This window comes from Pipistrellus kuhlii, unplaced genomic scaffold (assembly GCF_014108245.1).
Source record: "Pipistrellus kuhlii isolate mPipKuh1 unplaced genomic scaffold, mPipKuh1.p scaffold_m20_p_7, whole genome shotgun sequence".
Taxonomy (NCBI): domain Eukaryota; kingdom Metazoa; phylum Chordata; class Mammalia; order Chiroptera; family Vespertilionidae; genus Pipistrellus; species Pipistrellus kuhlii.
This window is the reverse complement of record NW_023425573.1, coordinates 68,254,403-68,268,315: the sequence shown is the minus strand read 5'-3', so window position 1 is coordinate 68,268,315 and position 13,913 is coordinate 68,254,403. Positions and strand designations below refer to the sequence as shown.

The following is a 13,913-nucleotide window of genomic DNA, read 5'->3' as shown; positions in this document are numbered from 1 at the left end:
TGACTCTCAGGACCTCAATCATTGCTACTTTTTTGTGCTCCTTTGGGCTAAGTGTTACCGTCTGAGAGCACTGACAAGCAGACCTCCAATATTCCCCTTTAGGAGTGGCTCAGGGGCCCCAGTCTGGTTGGATGTTGTGGGGTGGGTAAGGTCTTGACTTGATATAACTGCATAACTGCATAGCTATATAGGCAAGAGTGACTAAAGTGAAGTGATCAAATTAAATAATGAATTTTTGGAGATTGGGCTGTGGGTAAAGTCTGGCCAGTGCCACCCTTATTGTGTGGGGTGGACAGAACATAAGCCTGACTAAGGACTATTGCAATGGCCAGCACTGTATAGCTCCAGGGAGCTGCTTTTTGCAGTGAATGCGAAACGCAGGTCAAATGAGCAGGCAGAGGACTGAGGGCCTAAACACTGTATGTCTGAGGCTTGGAGTGCACAGAAAGTCACAGAGCAAAAGCAAGGCTTTGAGTGTGTTTGTCAAAGTGTGTCATCAAAATATGAGAGATTCAAAGAAAAGCAACAATCCATAAAAACAGACACACAAAAGTAGATTTTAAGATTCTTGTTTTTGTTTGTGTTTAAATAGTTCAACATACGCCAAAACCTGTTTGGCTCAGTGGATAGAGCATCGTCCCAGGTTCAACTCCAGTCAAGGGGATGTGCAAGAGGCAACTGATCGATGATTCTGTCTCATTGATGTTTCTAACTCTCTATCCCTCTCTCTTCCTCTCTGTAAAAAATCAATAAAATATATTAACAAAACAAAAAAATAGTTCAACATATTTTAAAAGCAAACTTACAGAAACAGCACAGAAGACAGAGAGCATTAAAAATTGTACTTGCAGCCCAGGGTGGTGTAGTAACTCAGCTGGTTGGGCATCACCCGCTGCTCTGAAAGGTTGCCGGTTCAATTCCCAATCAGGGCACTTGCCCAGGTTGCCCATGGTTAAGCCAAATTTTTGCCTAGAAAAATTTAGCAGGCTTATTTATATTGTTACACAGTTGAAACTTGCTCAATGAAACATTTTGACTTACATGAATGTTTTATGTCTCCGCATTTATATTTAAAAATTCACACACGAATGAAAATGGAAATCCTGTCTATATATTTAGGTACCTTTTGAAGCCATGGAATAAAAATACCTGATGTTCAGAACTATCTATAACAGGAAGAAGAGAATGCTTTTTTAAAGAATGTTTCCACCACAGTGGATTCTTAAGCACGTGTAAAACCTCGCGGCTTACTGGCTGGATGTCTTTGGCATAGTCGTTACGTGTTTGGCATGGGCAGCACACAGGTCGGTGTCTTCTAAAAGGCCAACCAGCCAGGCCTCACTTGCCCCTGCAGAGTCCCAATAGCTGCCCTTCTGGGAGGCAGATCTGTTTTAAGTCCTGAGTCATTTCTCACACCAGATGCTGGAAGGGAAGTTTGCTAAAGTACCATGGTACCATGCCAGTAACGATGTGTTCTCTTCACCCTCCAGTAGGGGCACACTCTTACTAAAGAGGGCTGTTATCATCAGTTGATTTCTTGGTGCTTTACCACTGGTGAATTTGGAGGCAGTCTGCTTTATATGAGCCATGGTATAGGAACCTCATTACTTACCCTACTTCTCCTTGGGCTGGAGTTGGGTGAGCTAGAGGCAGCACTGGGTTTAGAGGATGATGGTAAATGCCAATTTTAAGATTCTCGTTTGACACAGAGATTGTTCCAAAACTTTCATTAGCAATGCCAACCTGATTTGCTTCTAATTCTCAGCCCAGGTGAGCTGGTGAATTATTATAGAGCATAAGGTCTCTCAAATTACTATGCAAGCACCTGCTGGCTCCAGACAAGGGCCCCCAGCATGTCCAAAGCCAATTCTCTCCCCCTGTCACACTCAAGAATGGGACTCCTGGGGCCTAGGACACTTCTGAGAGAAAGGGAGCAGGGACCACCATTTCTTGAAGTCATACAAGCAAAATACCCATTCTTTTCATAATTGACATGGACGTGCTTCATTGACTGAAACATTAGGATGAAATGTCACACACAACTCACCCCTCAGCTCCCGCAGCCAAAAAGAGGACGAAGGAAAACACAGAACCCCGGACAATTATGGCAGAAGCATCCATTTAAATTGCCTCTTTCCAGGTTCATTTGGGCAGTGTCACAGTTTGCTCTGCAGCAGGGTCAAAGCTTGCTTCCTGGAGCAGAAATGTTCTGAACAAATGGATTGTTCGTACAGCAGAGAGTTGAAGTTTACTCAATCACCGTGAGGGCCACGGCTTTCAGAGTTTTTGACCGTGACCCAGTGTAAGAAATGCACTTTGTATTATGACCCAGTGCACACATCTCTAACGGGAGCCAGGTTTCCGCGGTGTAAACACTCCCTGCATGGCTCATTACTAGCTCTCAGCCTGGTGCCCTGAACCGCTGAATATGAACTTGAGAAGAGGTGCACACAATTGGCTGTCAGCACACAGCTGTCACACACACACATAACAGCAACAACAACAACAGCAGTTATTCAGACGGCTGAGCTGGGAAACGCTCTCTACTCTGTAAATTCGTACAAGACCACCACTCAACACCAGTCAATGTGCAATGCCTGAAGGTGTTCTTTACGGAAAGTCCAGGTCTTCCTGGGCCTCTCTCAGTAGACACGCCCTTTTATAATTTAGTCTCCTATTGGGGATTTCCCAGGACAGGTGGGCCCCCTCGTTTGTCACTGCCTTCTCTGATTTAATCCCTCTTTGCTTCAGCCCAGATGATATTTTTCTTGGAAGCAGTTTTTACAAAGCACCAAAAAAAAAAAAAAAAAAAAAAAGATTAAATTAGCTACACAAAGAGTGAAAGGTGTGAGTGTGTGTGTTAAAATTTACATGACTCTAGGTATTCAAAACAAGTGGAATGGACAATGGTAGTTCTCCTGTAGGCCTTGAGTTATTGTGCAATAGAAGAGTTGCTGAATAACAAAACCGCCCTACAAGTCAGCGGCATTCAACAATGAGCACTTATTTCTAACATCTGAGCGCAAGCCCATTAGATTCTGCTCTTGCTTAACGGGGCTTCATTTGCTGTTGTGGAGCCGCTGGAGGCTGGAGGCTGAGCTGTGAACTGGGTGTGGGTGGGGCAGCTTTCTCCACACAGCCCAGGCCATCTCCTGGGCCCTGGGCCAGCAGATGGGAGCATGCCTTCTCTTGCCAAAGGCAATAGCTCACCACCCAGGAGGAGGTCTGATGTGGGCTGGATGTGAAACCTCCGGGGCAGGAGCAGACTGTGGTGAACTGAATGAGGATCCTCTCAAATATTCACAATCTGATCCCTGGCACCTGGGAATGTTGCCTTATGCCAGAAGGGCCTTTGCACCTATGATTGTTAATGTTTCTTAGATGGAGGGTTACCCTGGATTATCTAGGTGGGCCTAAATATAATCGCAAGGATCCTTAGAAGACAGAGGCAAGAAGGTCAGAGCAGGAGAAGGTGATGGGGTGACAGGAGTAAAGGCTGGAGTGATGAGACAGGCAAGGGGTGTGCAGCCTTCACAGTAGGAAGAGGCCAGGAACAGATTTGCCCCCGGCCCTCCAGAAGGACCAGCTCTGCTGACACCTTGATTTTAGCCCCTTAAGATTCACTTTGAACTTCTGACTTCCGGAACTGTAAGATAACAAGTTTGCAGTTATTTGTTACAGCAGCAATTAGAGACTAATGTCAGGTTAGTAATACAATCTTATGTGGGATTAAAGCTAGCTTCCTTTTTTTAAATTTCATTTTATTTATTTTTACATATAATGTCACTTAAGCATTGTAATTGTTTTTAAAAGTATGCTTGCTATTTTTAACGTATGTCCTGAGTGAACATTTGGCATTCTCAAATATGATTTGACCCCATTTTGTGACCAACTTGTCTTTCGAAAGAAGGTATCTTTGCTTAAAGGATGAAAAGTCAGTGAGTGATGTGTTCTGAAAAACCGAAATGTTTATATAAGCAACTGTAAACACAGCTTCAAAAATTATACATGATGGAGCAACAATTTTTACTGTAGGAGAGTTGGGGGTCTCCAGAGGGATTTTGCAGTTACATGTGCCCCTCCTCCTCCTCCTCCTTCTCCTCCTCCTCAGTTTTGCTGTGAGAAGCCAGGAAGTCATTATAAACATAGAAAAGATGGGGACGGAGAAGGAGGAAAGAAAGGGAGCTGCAGACCTCAGAGCAAGACGCTCTGGAGCAGCAGTGTGGTGTGATCAGGTACATAGAGGGAGAAAGAGGAGGTTTTTTTGTATATATTGTATATTGTTGTAAATCGTATAAATGTATTTGGATCCTCTTTAAAGTTTTCAAGAACTGCAGAGTAAGGATATAAGCGACTTGGGATTTCTTCTGGTTGTTGGACGATACATAACACATATCTAGGATGTTATTTGAATCTTTCCTCAAGGTTACTTTATCATGGAGGAATGCTGTAGTTTGCAGGTGTTACAACAGTGGACCAATAATACCTTAACAAGGGAGGATTTGTTTTCCTCATATAACAAGGAGCCTGGAGGTACAGAGTGTGGGAATAGCTCCTCAGGGATTCAGGCTCTTTTCATCTTGTACTGAATCACAGTGGCTTTTAAGCTTAGGCTTATGTATTGCTTGAACGATGGCTGCTGCTGTTCCAGGCATCATGACCCCATTCAAAGGCAGGAGGGACGGGGTGGCCAAGGCGAGGACCTATCTTTGCCTGCCTTTCTATTTAAAGGGAACAAATGATCTCTCCCAGAATCCCCCAGCAGACTCTGCCTTAGATCTCATGGACCAAAACTAGGTTACATGCTGTCCCATCTACTTGTAGAGTTGAGGTGGAAAAAGCAAGAATCTGGCTTCCCATACGCTGTAAGTCGAATGTAGACAGAGAATGAGTCAGGGAATGGCTTTGAATGGCCACCCAACAGTGTCTGCTGCAAGTACCCAGTCTCCTCTGTATTCACGGGGCTCCAGACTGGTGGTAGCAGCTTTGGGAACTCAGCAAGGGCCACAACTCTTTGTCCCAAGGTCGACTCTCCAGAGAAAAGCCAAAACTGCCAGCATTCCTCTCACAGTGGACTTCGCAGTGCTGAGGCAAATATGTGTCTCCTGGGCCACTGGCGGAATTTGCTATGGCAGTGGTCGGCAAACTCATTAGTCAACAGAGCCAAATATCAACAGTACAATGACGGAAATTTCTTTTGAGAGCAAAATTTTTTAAACTTAAACTTCTTCTAAGGCCACTTCCTCAAAATAGACTCACCCAGGCCGTGGTATTTTGTGGAAGAGCCACACTCAGGAGGCCAAAGAGCTGCATGTGGCTCATGAGCCGCAGTTTGCCAACCTCGGTGCTATAGGAATGGATAAGTAGGTCAACACTTGATATGTCTATTGGATCATTTTCCTAAGTTCTTGGATTCCTTCCTCTCAGAATATGAAAGTGTCTGGCATCTCCCTCTATCAGAACTTCAGCACAAGCTTTCAAGGCCGACTCTAGAACCAGGCTATCTAATCGGAGTCTCAGCTTTACCACTTACAAGCTGCATGTGGGAAGTTGTTGAACTCAGTTCCTCAGCTTCCTCTTTTATAAGTAAGGTGATAATATATATTTCAAAGCATATTCTTAGGATTTAATACCTTATACTATAAAAGCATGTGAAACAGTGCTTAGCACCTAGTAAGGGCTCTGTTGGTGCCAGCTACCATGTTTCCCTGAAAATAGGACATCCTCCGAAAATAAGACCTACTTACAGGTTTCCTTCTGAGTGAAATATTAGGCATTCCCCCTGAAAGTAAGGTCCCCCCCCCCCCCCCCCCAGGCTCTGTCTCAGAAACTTTGTGAAACCTAAACTGCAAGAAGTTGTGACTTGGGTGAAGAATTCATGGGAGAAAATCACGGACAGTTGCATTGCAAATGCACTGCGAGCAGGCTACCTTGACAAGAAGTACTCATTTAAAGACAGTTCTATTGCTAAACATGAGAGATTTGGTCCACTGATTCTGAAAGAAATGGAGTCACAAGAAATTCACCAGGAAATTCAGGAATTGGATTGTTATGATGATGTTCCAGAAGATGATGACATGATTGTCATTGAATAAATGAGTAAATACTTGATACTGTAGGATTCACAGTTTGTCTGGTTTGTGTTGACAACTACCGTACTACTGTACCGTATAGAGGTAATAAATTTCCTTTCTTTTCATTTAACAATAAATATGTACCATATTCTTCTTCATGAAAAAATAAGACATCCCCTGAAAATAAGACCTAGCGCATCTTTGGGAGCAAAAATTAATATAAGACACTGTCTTATTTTCGGGGAAACAGGATAGCATTGTTATTTACGCTGGCCCCCGTGAGTCTCAGTTTCAGTAGCCAACTGAGCAGTGCTGCTCCCACTGGTCCAATGAGCCTGGGTTTTGGTAACTGCCTCCATACCAACAGAGTCAGCTGGATCTAAAGCATGTTTTTCCTTCTTTGGTCTAGAATTCTCAGAATCCCTCATCACATGTATTCCCCAGGTTATTGCTTTTATAAATTAGCAGAAACTCAATTCCTGTGATGGGTTTGTCTTTTCAACTGGTCTCCTGAGGCATGTTAGGAACCTCATCACTGCCTTCCTTTGCAGGGAGGCCAACCCTGGGACGACATTAAGTCAGCTGATTGCTCATCTCTCCATTCAGTCCTCAGGGTCCTATTCTGGACTAGTCAGTGACCTCAGTTTCAAATAAGAGGATATTTAAGCTGTGAAATTAACTGATTTTTGTAATTCAGCAACCCACAAGGTCAAACTTCATTTTTAGTTTTTACCTATTTTAGTCCCAGCTGCTGTGTGTGTGTGATGGTGGTGGTGGTGGTGGGGTTCTTATTGTTGCTGTTTTTCTGTTTTAGAACTCATAGAAAATCCCTGGTATGCATGTGCTTTGAGCTGAGGACTTGGGAATTTGAGCTAAGATATAAGGAGTTAGAGCTCACCATTCTCTTTCTTTAAGCTGTCCAATTCCATTAAACCAGTCTTACACCTATTGTCCTCAGCTGCTACTTGGTCTCTCCGAAGCTTAATTTCAACGGCTACTTCATTTTAGGTGATAATTTAATATTTTGCTACTGTGTGCCACTGGCTACCTGCATCAAAACCCTTTAGTCTGATTAAGGCTGGATTTTTCAACCCCCAACCTTAATCAGACTAGATAACCTAACTCTGATTTCTTCTGTTTCCCTGTGGGCTTGTGCCTCTTGATTCTAATGCAAGCATGTCAAACTCAAAGGCTAACATGGGCCAAATAAAAGGCATGCAGCTGAAACAGGTTTGGCTCAGTGGATAGAGCATTGGTCTGCGGACTGAAAAATCCCAGGTTCGATTCCAGTCAAGGGCATGTACATTGGTTGCAGGCACATCCCCAGTAGTGGGTGTGCAGGAAGCAGTTGGTCGATGTTTCTTTCTCATCTTCGTTTCTAGCTCTCTATCTCTCTCCCTTCCTCTCTGTAAAAAAATCAATAAAATATATTAAAAAAAAGAAAAAAGAAAAAAGAAAAAGAGGCATGCAGTCTGCAGGCTTTGAGTTTGACATGCTTGTTCTAATGTATCAGTCAGGCAACTTAACTACAAGCAACAAAAACTTACTCTAATTTGAGAAGAAAAGGAATTTATTTAAAGGCAATGTGGAGTCAGGCTCAGAGCCACATGCATTTGGAAACAACTTCTAAAATCATGTCGTAGCACTAGGAAGGTGAGGACACGCTGCCCCTGCCACCATAAAATAGACACGTCAGCTGACATTATCAACACCACGCGTCAATCCCTGGGTTCCATTCTAGCAATGCTGTCCTAAAAACGCCATCACCCACCTTCACCATCAGAGGCTTTACCTTCCACCAGGATAACATAGTAAATAATTCCCAAGCCAGAAGACATTTCCAGGACTGGGCAGAAAAAATACAGTTCATATGTTTATTTCACAGGAAACATGCCCTAAGACAGAAACCTCTGGGTCCCAGCTTTATTAGAGTTACACACAACTGTCATTTTGTTGCTTGCTTATAATTTTCCTACAATTTGAATAGGCCCAAAAATGTGGTTTGTGTGTAGTATGTTAAATATCCTCCTTAGTTCCTAGTGTACTCTTTCAGAGTAGTTTCTGTCCTGAGGTTCATCTCTTCCTGGACTCCTGTGGTGGGAAGCATAGGATAGTGGGAAGATTTTAGGCTCTGGAGTCAGGAAATCTTTGAATCAATCCTGACTCTGGCCCCAAATAACGGTGCTTATCAGTGGGCAGATTGCCTAACTTTTAAAAGTCTTGGTTTATTATTTAAAAACTAGAGGCCTGGTGCACAAAATTTGTGCACTGGAGGGGGAAGGTGTCCCTCAGTGCAACCTGCACCCTCTCCAATCTGGGACCCCTCAGGCAGTCAGATATCCCTTTCACAATCCAAGACTTCTTGCTCCCAACTGCTTGCCTGCCTACCTTCCTAACTGCCCCTAACCGCTTCTGCCTGTCAACCCTATCACCCCCTAACTACTCCCCTGCCAGCCTGATCAACACCTAACTGCTCTCCTGCCAGCACTATCATCCCCAACTGCCTTCCCCTGACAACCTGGTCACCCCCAAATGCTCTCCCCTGCATACTCCCTCTTTATTAGATAGAGTTTTTTTCTTTAACATATTGGACAGTCCTAACTGGTTTGGCTAGGTGTATGGAGCATCAGCCTGCAGTCTCAAAGGTCCCAGGTTCGATTTTGGTCAGGGCCATGCACTTTGGTTGGGGTCACATACCCAGTGAGGTATGTGCAGGAGGCAGCTGATAGATGTTTCTCTCTCATGGATGTTTCTTGCTCTCTATCCCTGTCTCTTCCTCTCTGAAAAAAAAAAAAAAAATCAATAAAATATATATATATATATATATATATTTTTTTTTTTTTTTTTAAAGAAACATTTAAGATTCCTCCAAATCTGCCTGGCTGGTGTGACTCAGTGATTGAGACCCCAGACTGCGGCTGCTGGGAGGGGATCATGCCGTGGGGGTCCAAGCTGAGACCCCAGCCCAGCCTGCCGCCCCTGGCAGGGAATCTAGCCGTGGGGAATGAATTTGTTTTTGTTTTTCATAAAGGGTCAGGATGGCCTCTGAGCAGTATTCCGCCTGGCCACTTACTCCGCAGGCTCTCAGCAGCAGCCCTTCCTGAGACTGAGGGACTCTGGTGGGCTGAGAGGACTGGGTGCCGCTATCTTGTGGCTATAGGTACCGCCATTTTATTGTGGAGTGACAGTTAATATGCATATTACTCTTTTATTAGATAGGATGGGTATAGTAAAATCTGCTCTAAGAGCTGCTATGAGAAGAGTATGATTCACATTGAGCTTGGTAAGAGATGCTGAGAAACAATGGACTTGAGTGGACACAGGAATGCTTTGCAAGTTTGTAACAGAGCAGTTATCTGAAGCAGTTAAAAATGGGGAGCAGTGGAACAGACTTAGCAATACAAACGGCCACCAATACACAGCTGCAAAGTAACCCCAAATATCCTTCTTCTAGTAACCTAACACCTGATCAGAAAGGATGGAAATGTTAAAAGATGAATCACTGTTTACCAGGTAAGCATGACCTTGACCATCAGCTGACAGGGCGTTCTCTATTGAAATCCCATTGTGTTATTTCTTACCCTCTAAGTTGGTGATGAATTCTTTCTTGAGAGGAAATTATGAAATATACAAATCCATCCCAGTAAGCATCTTTATGTCTATAAGAAGTGTCCTTTAGCAATTATTACTATAAATTAAAATCTTAGCTCTGGAGCAGAGATTGGGTGGGACACACTAGGAGGAGGTGGCTCCTCTGCTGGAGTTATCCGGGCTGAGCGAGGATTTCCAGGACCCAGCCTTGGGTCTCCCGGATGTCTTTAGAGCCCGTGGCCTGCAAGCCCAGGTTCGCAGGTGTCCTTCAAAGCCTCGTCCCAGGCCTGATTTTGAGTTGATCCTGCCCCTGAACTCTGTAGACTAAGGTGACTGTGGATGTGTAGTTTCATCTTTTGTGTGTGGCAAATGATGAAGCCAACTATCTCAGATCTTGCAATGGTCTTGAAAAAATGAGGAAGATGAGAAAAGTGAATTTTTCTATCCATTGCAATTAGACTGGGATCCACCGTCACTTGCTCTCTAACGTATAACTCACCAGTAAAAAATGCTCAGCCGGTATGTAAAGCTTCAATTTAAAAAATAGCTGTCCTTGAAGATGAATAAAATTTTCTAGGTTCTCACACTGTTGCAATTGTGGAAATGCAGGAACTGAAAAACAGCACAAATTCAGCTCCTTTGGAATGACGGGCCTGGTGGTTTGGGACAGAGCCATCATCAGGGACTGCTCAACTGAGCGTCAAGCCAGATCCATGTTCAAATTCAGTACTTCCCTCTCCTTCCCATCCTGTAGTTCCAGTACTTCCTTCAAATCCAGCCCTTCCCTCTCCTGTGCCCCGTTTTCTCCTCTACAGACTACATGCTCTCCTCTTGAAAAGCCAGGATTTAATAATATTTGTGACTCAGATAATTCAGCAACTAAAAAAAAAATCACCACGTGCTAGCAAGACCAATTATAGTCATCATTCAAAAAATCAGAAAAACAAAGATGTTCCAAACATCTTGGATATTTTAAAGAATATGAATGAGATTACACTTCAAGTTATTGAACGGTCGGTCATCTGGAGGCAGACCCATTCACACGAGGAAGAGGCATAGTTCACATTGAGAGACAGTGTCTGTAATCTCCCAGGCACTTCATCAGGAATTTGAATTCCAAGAAGACAGTTCCCTTGAGAAAAAATATAGGTCTTGGGTGGCTTCTCCATTTTCTGGTCCAGAAACTTCAAAGTTTAGACATTACATTTCACAATATCTTTAGGCTCTATCCTTCCTTAACCTTAGGCTCTATAGCAGGCGTCTTCAAACTACGGCCCGAGGGCCACATGCGGCCCGCAGAGGAGTCTGATCCGGCCCGCCAGGTTTTTTTGGGCAGTGAGCGCAGCCGAGGTGTTACAGTAGGAATTAGTAGTTCATATAGTCCGGCCCTCCAGCTCTCTGAGGGACCATGATCTGGCCCCCACTTTAAAAAGTTTGAGGACGCCTGCTCTATAGCATCGGTTCTCAACCTGTTGGTTACCACAGGATCACCTAAGACCATCAGAAAACACCGATATTTACACTACAATTCACAACAGTAGCAAAATTACAGTTATGAAGTAGCAACAAAAATAATTTTATGGCTGGGGGTCACCACAACATGAGGAACTGTATTAAAGGGTTGTGGCATTAGAAAGGTTGAGAATCACTGCTCTAAGGTAACAGAAACAATTTTAATGGATTAAGAAATTAAGTAAGCTAAGTCTGTATTATACCAATCAACAAATGATAGTATCTTTGAGCTTCTTTAAAAACAATTTAATAAAGAAGTTATGAGATCCTAGTTTATGAGCCTTTGGATCTTTTCAAATTTGATTTGGTTAACTAGCCTCAGGACCTTTGAGATTTTCAAAGAATGTATTTTTTCATTAAGCTAGTCATAGTTTGAATTATTTAGGTTCAGCCTCCTAAAAATTCTTCCTGAAGATGGTAAAGAATTATTCTTGGAAAGTGATTTGACAAAGGCTAGTATTTAAAGAATCTTCTTCATAAGTTTTGCCTGTACTTGCTATATAAATATCTATGGCTATAATTTTATTACTTTTGTTCCTTATTACATTTTTACTGTTCCTTTGTAAACAGAATGTAAAATAAAATGTGCGTTTGTAATTTGAAAACAAATAAAATGTTGATTCTGTAAGAAAAACAATTGAGATAGTATTAATTTCCCTCAAAGACATTGCAAGTATATTATTTATACAAATAAATGGTATATATAATACAAGCATATTTGTATTATATGAAATACATATAATATTCACATGTGTGTACATGTGAATATTATATTTTTATACTTTCTCTCTATACACATACACATTCATAAAAACCCTGAAGTAATAATCATCTATAATGTCTTCTCCAGCAGTGGGTCTACAAAGTATAAATAATTGACATCTTTCAGAAATCTGTAGGCAACCAGGTGGTACAAGTATTAACCATCCATGGGGCTTGGCTTCAAAGCAATCTGTACCTTCCTTATCCAAAGCACAGAACGTCCTGACCACCAGATGTCACCATTCTTCTATTTCCCTCCCAATGCCAGAAGAGTTAGAGATGGTATTTCCTTCCAAGGGACCGAAGGAAACACCTGCCTCCCAACATTCTGGGATTTCACCAAAAGGTCTTATTAAGAGGAATCCTTCTGCCCATGCGGATTTCCTGTGGTTCTTGGGCATCACCGGGACAGTCTCTGACAGCTGAGGATTCAACTGGCTGATAATTTGGGGCCCATTTCTTCAGAAAATGTGAAAGCCACTTCCTCCAGTTTGAAGTTAAAGGAAGACTGACTTGCTGTGCCTGGAGCTAGTTCTACAGAAGCTAGGCCACAGGGTGTTTCCTACTAAGATCCTGAAGTCAGGAGACTTCCCTAATTAGCTAGGTGGCTTGAGAGCTCACTTACAAAATGAGGGAGTTGGACTAAGTCATTGCTAGGGTCCCACAGTTCCATGATTCTTTGTTTTTAAATCCTCTGCTGAGGGAAAGGGGGAGGAGGGTGTGAGGGAGGTCAGCAGGGTGGGGTGACCTAAATTCAAGAAAGATGACCCCAGGAGGACAGTGAAATGGGGATGGAAAAATCCTGCAGGGAACAAAAGGGAAAGCTGCCCATAAACTCACATACAGTAACCTGACATAATGACTGGAACATGGCCTGCGACCTGCTGGGGTTAGAAACCTTGTCATTTTCACCCCTAAGTAACCCACCAGGCTACTCTCCTTGTATTCTAATACCTTTAACAATGATCTGTAATGCTTAGTGATGTAAATATACATATCCTCTCTCCTGGGCTTGGCTGGATTGAATGTCATACCAGTTAATGTTCTTTATGGTGCTTTCAGAACATGGGATGTGTTTTATTTATTTTTTGAACTTACTACACTACAATGTTTAGCTAGCCTGTCTACAGTAGTCATAAAATACAGAGGAAGGAAGGGAAGAGAGAAAGAGAAATAGAATTCATTTATTGAGCATCTACTATGTGCTAGGTGTTTCTAAGTACTTTACATTTATTTTATTTCTTCTCAAAATAACCTCACAAAAAACAACAACACCCAAAACCAAAAACCAAACAAACAAAAAACCTCACGAAGCTAAATTCATATAGTTAAGTGGCTTGCCCTCAAAACCAAGTGTCAGAAACTCACACTGCTTCATTTAACCCATAGTACCAGGGTGGAAAGGCTCAGGCATATCTGAGATAACTGAGCTCACAGTCTCCCCTCCACGGCTTCACTGCTTAGAGGCCCGGACTGCACCACTCTGGGGGACGCAGTGCCTATTCGCATTTGCACACGGCCCCGTAACCTTGCTAGAATATTATTTATGGTCGGGATCAAACGGTCTCTTCCATTTCCTCCCCCCTCTGGGCTGCGGAATTGTAAGACTGGTAGAAGTCCTCTCTGACAGGGTTGGTAATTTATAGACGGCCCCTGAGAGGCTAGGGCGTTTCGAATTGGCTGAGCGCTGGGCCGGGGAGGGCGGGAGTTTGCCGAGCGTCCCTGGCTGGGATCCCTGCCTCCCAGAGCCAGGAGCCCAGGAGCGGGGAGAAGTTGGAGACGTCGGGAAAGGGAGGGCTGGGAGACATAGCGGACCGACTTCAGCCCCGGTCGGCCGTGCTTCGGAGGAGTGTCTGCCGCGTCCGTGCCGAGTGTGGCGGCGCCGCGCGCAGCCCGCCAGGGCTGGGAGTTTGCAGACCGTCCCTGCCGCCTCCAGCGCGGCGGCGGCCCTGCGGCGGCTCCGGCGGCGGCCGC

At 43.6% G+C, this 13,913-nt stretch overlaps 1 pseudogene; it reads left to right on the top strand.

The window, feature by feature from the left end:
* The first annotated feature begins 7,271 nt into the window (after positions 1 to 7,271).
* On the top strand, positions 7,272 to 10,887 carry LOC118709740 (annotated as a pseudogene).
* The last annotated feature ends 3,026 nt before the right edge of the window (positions 10,888 to 13,913 follow it).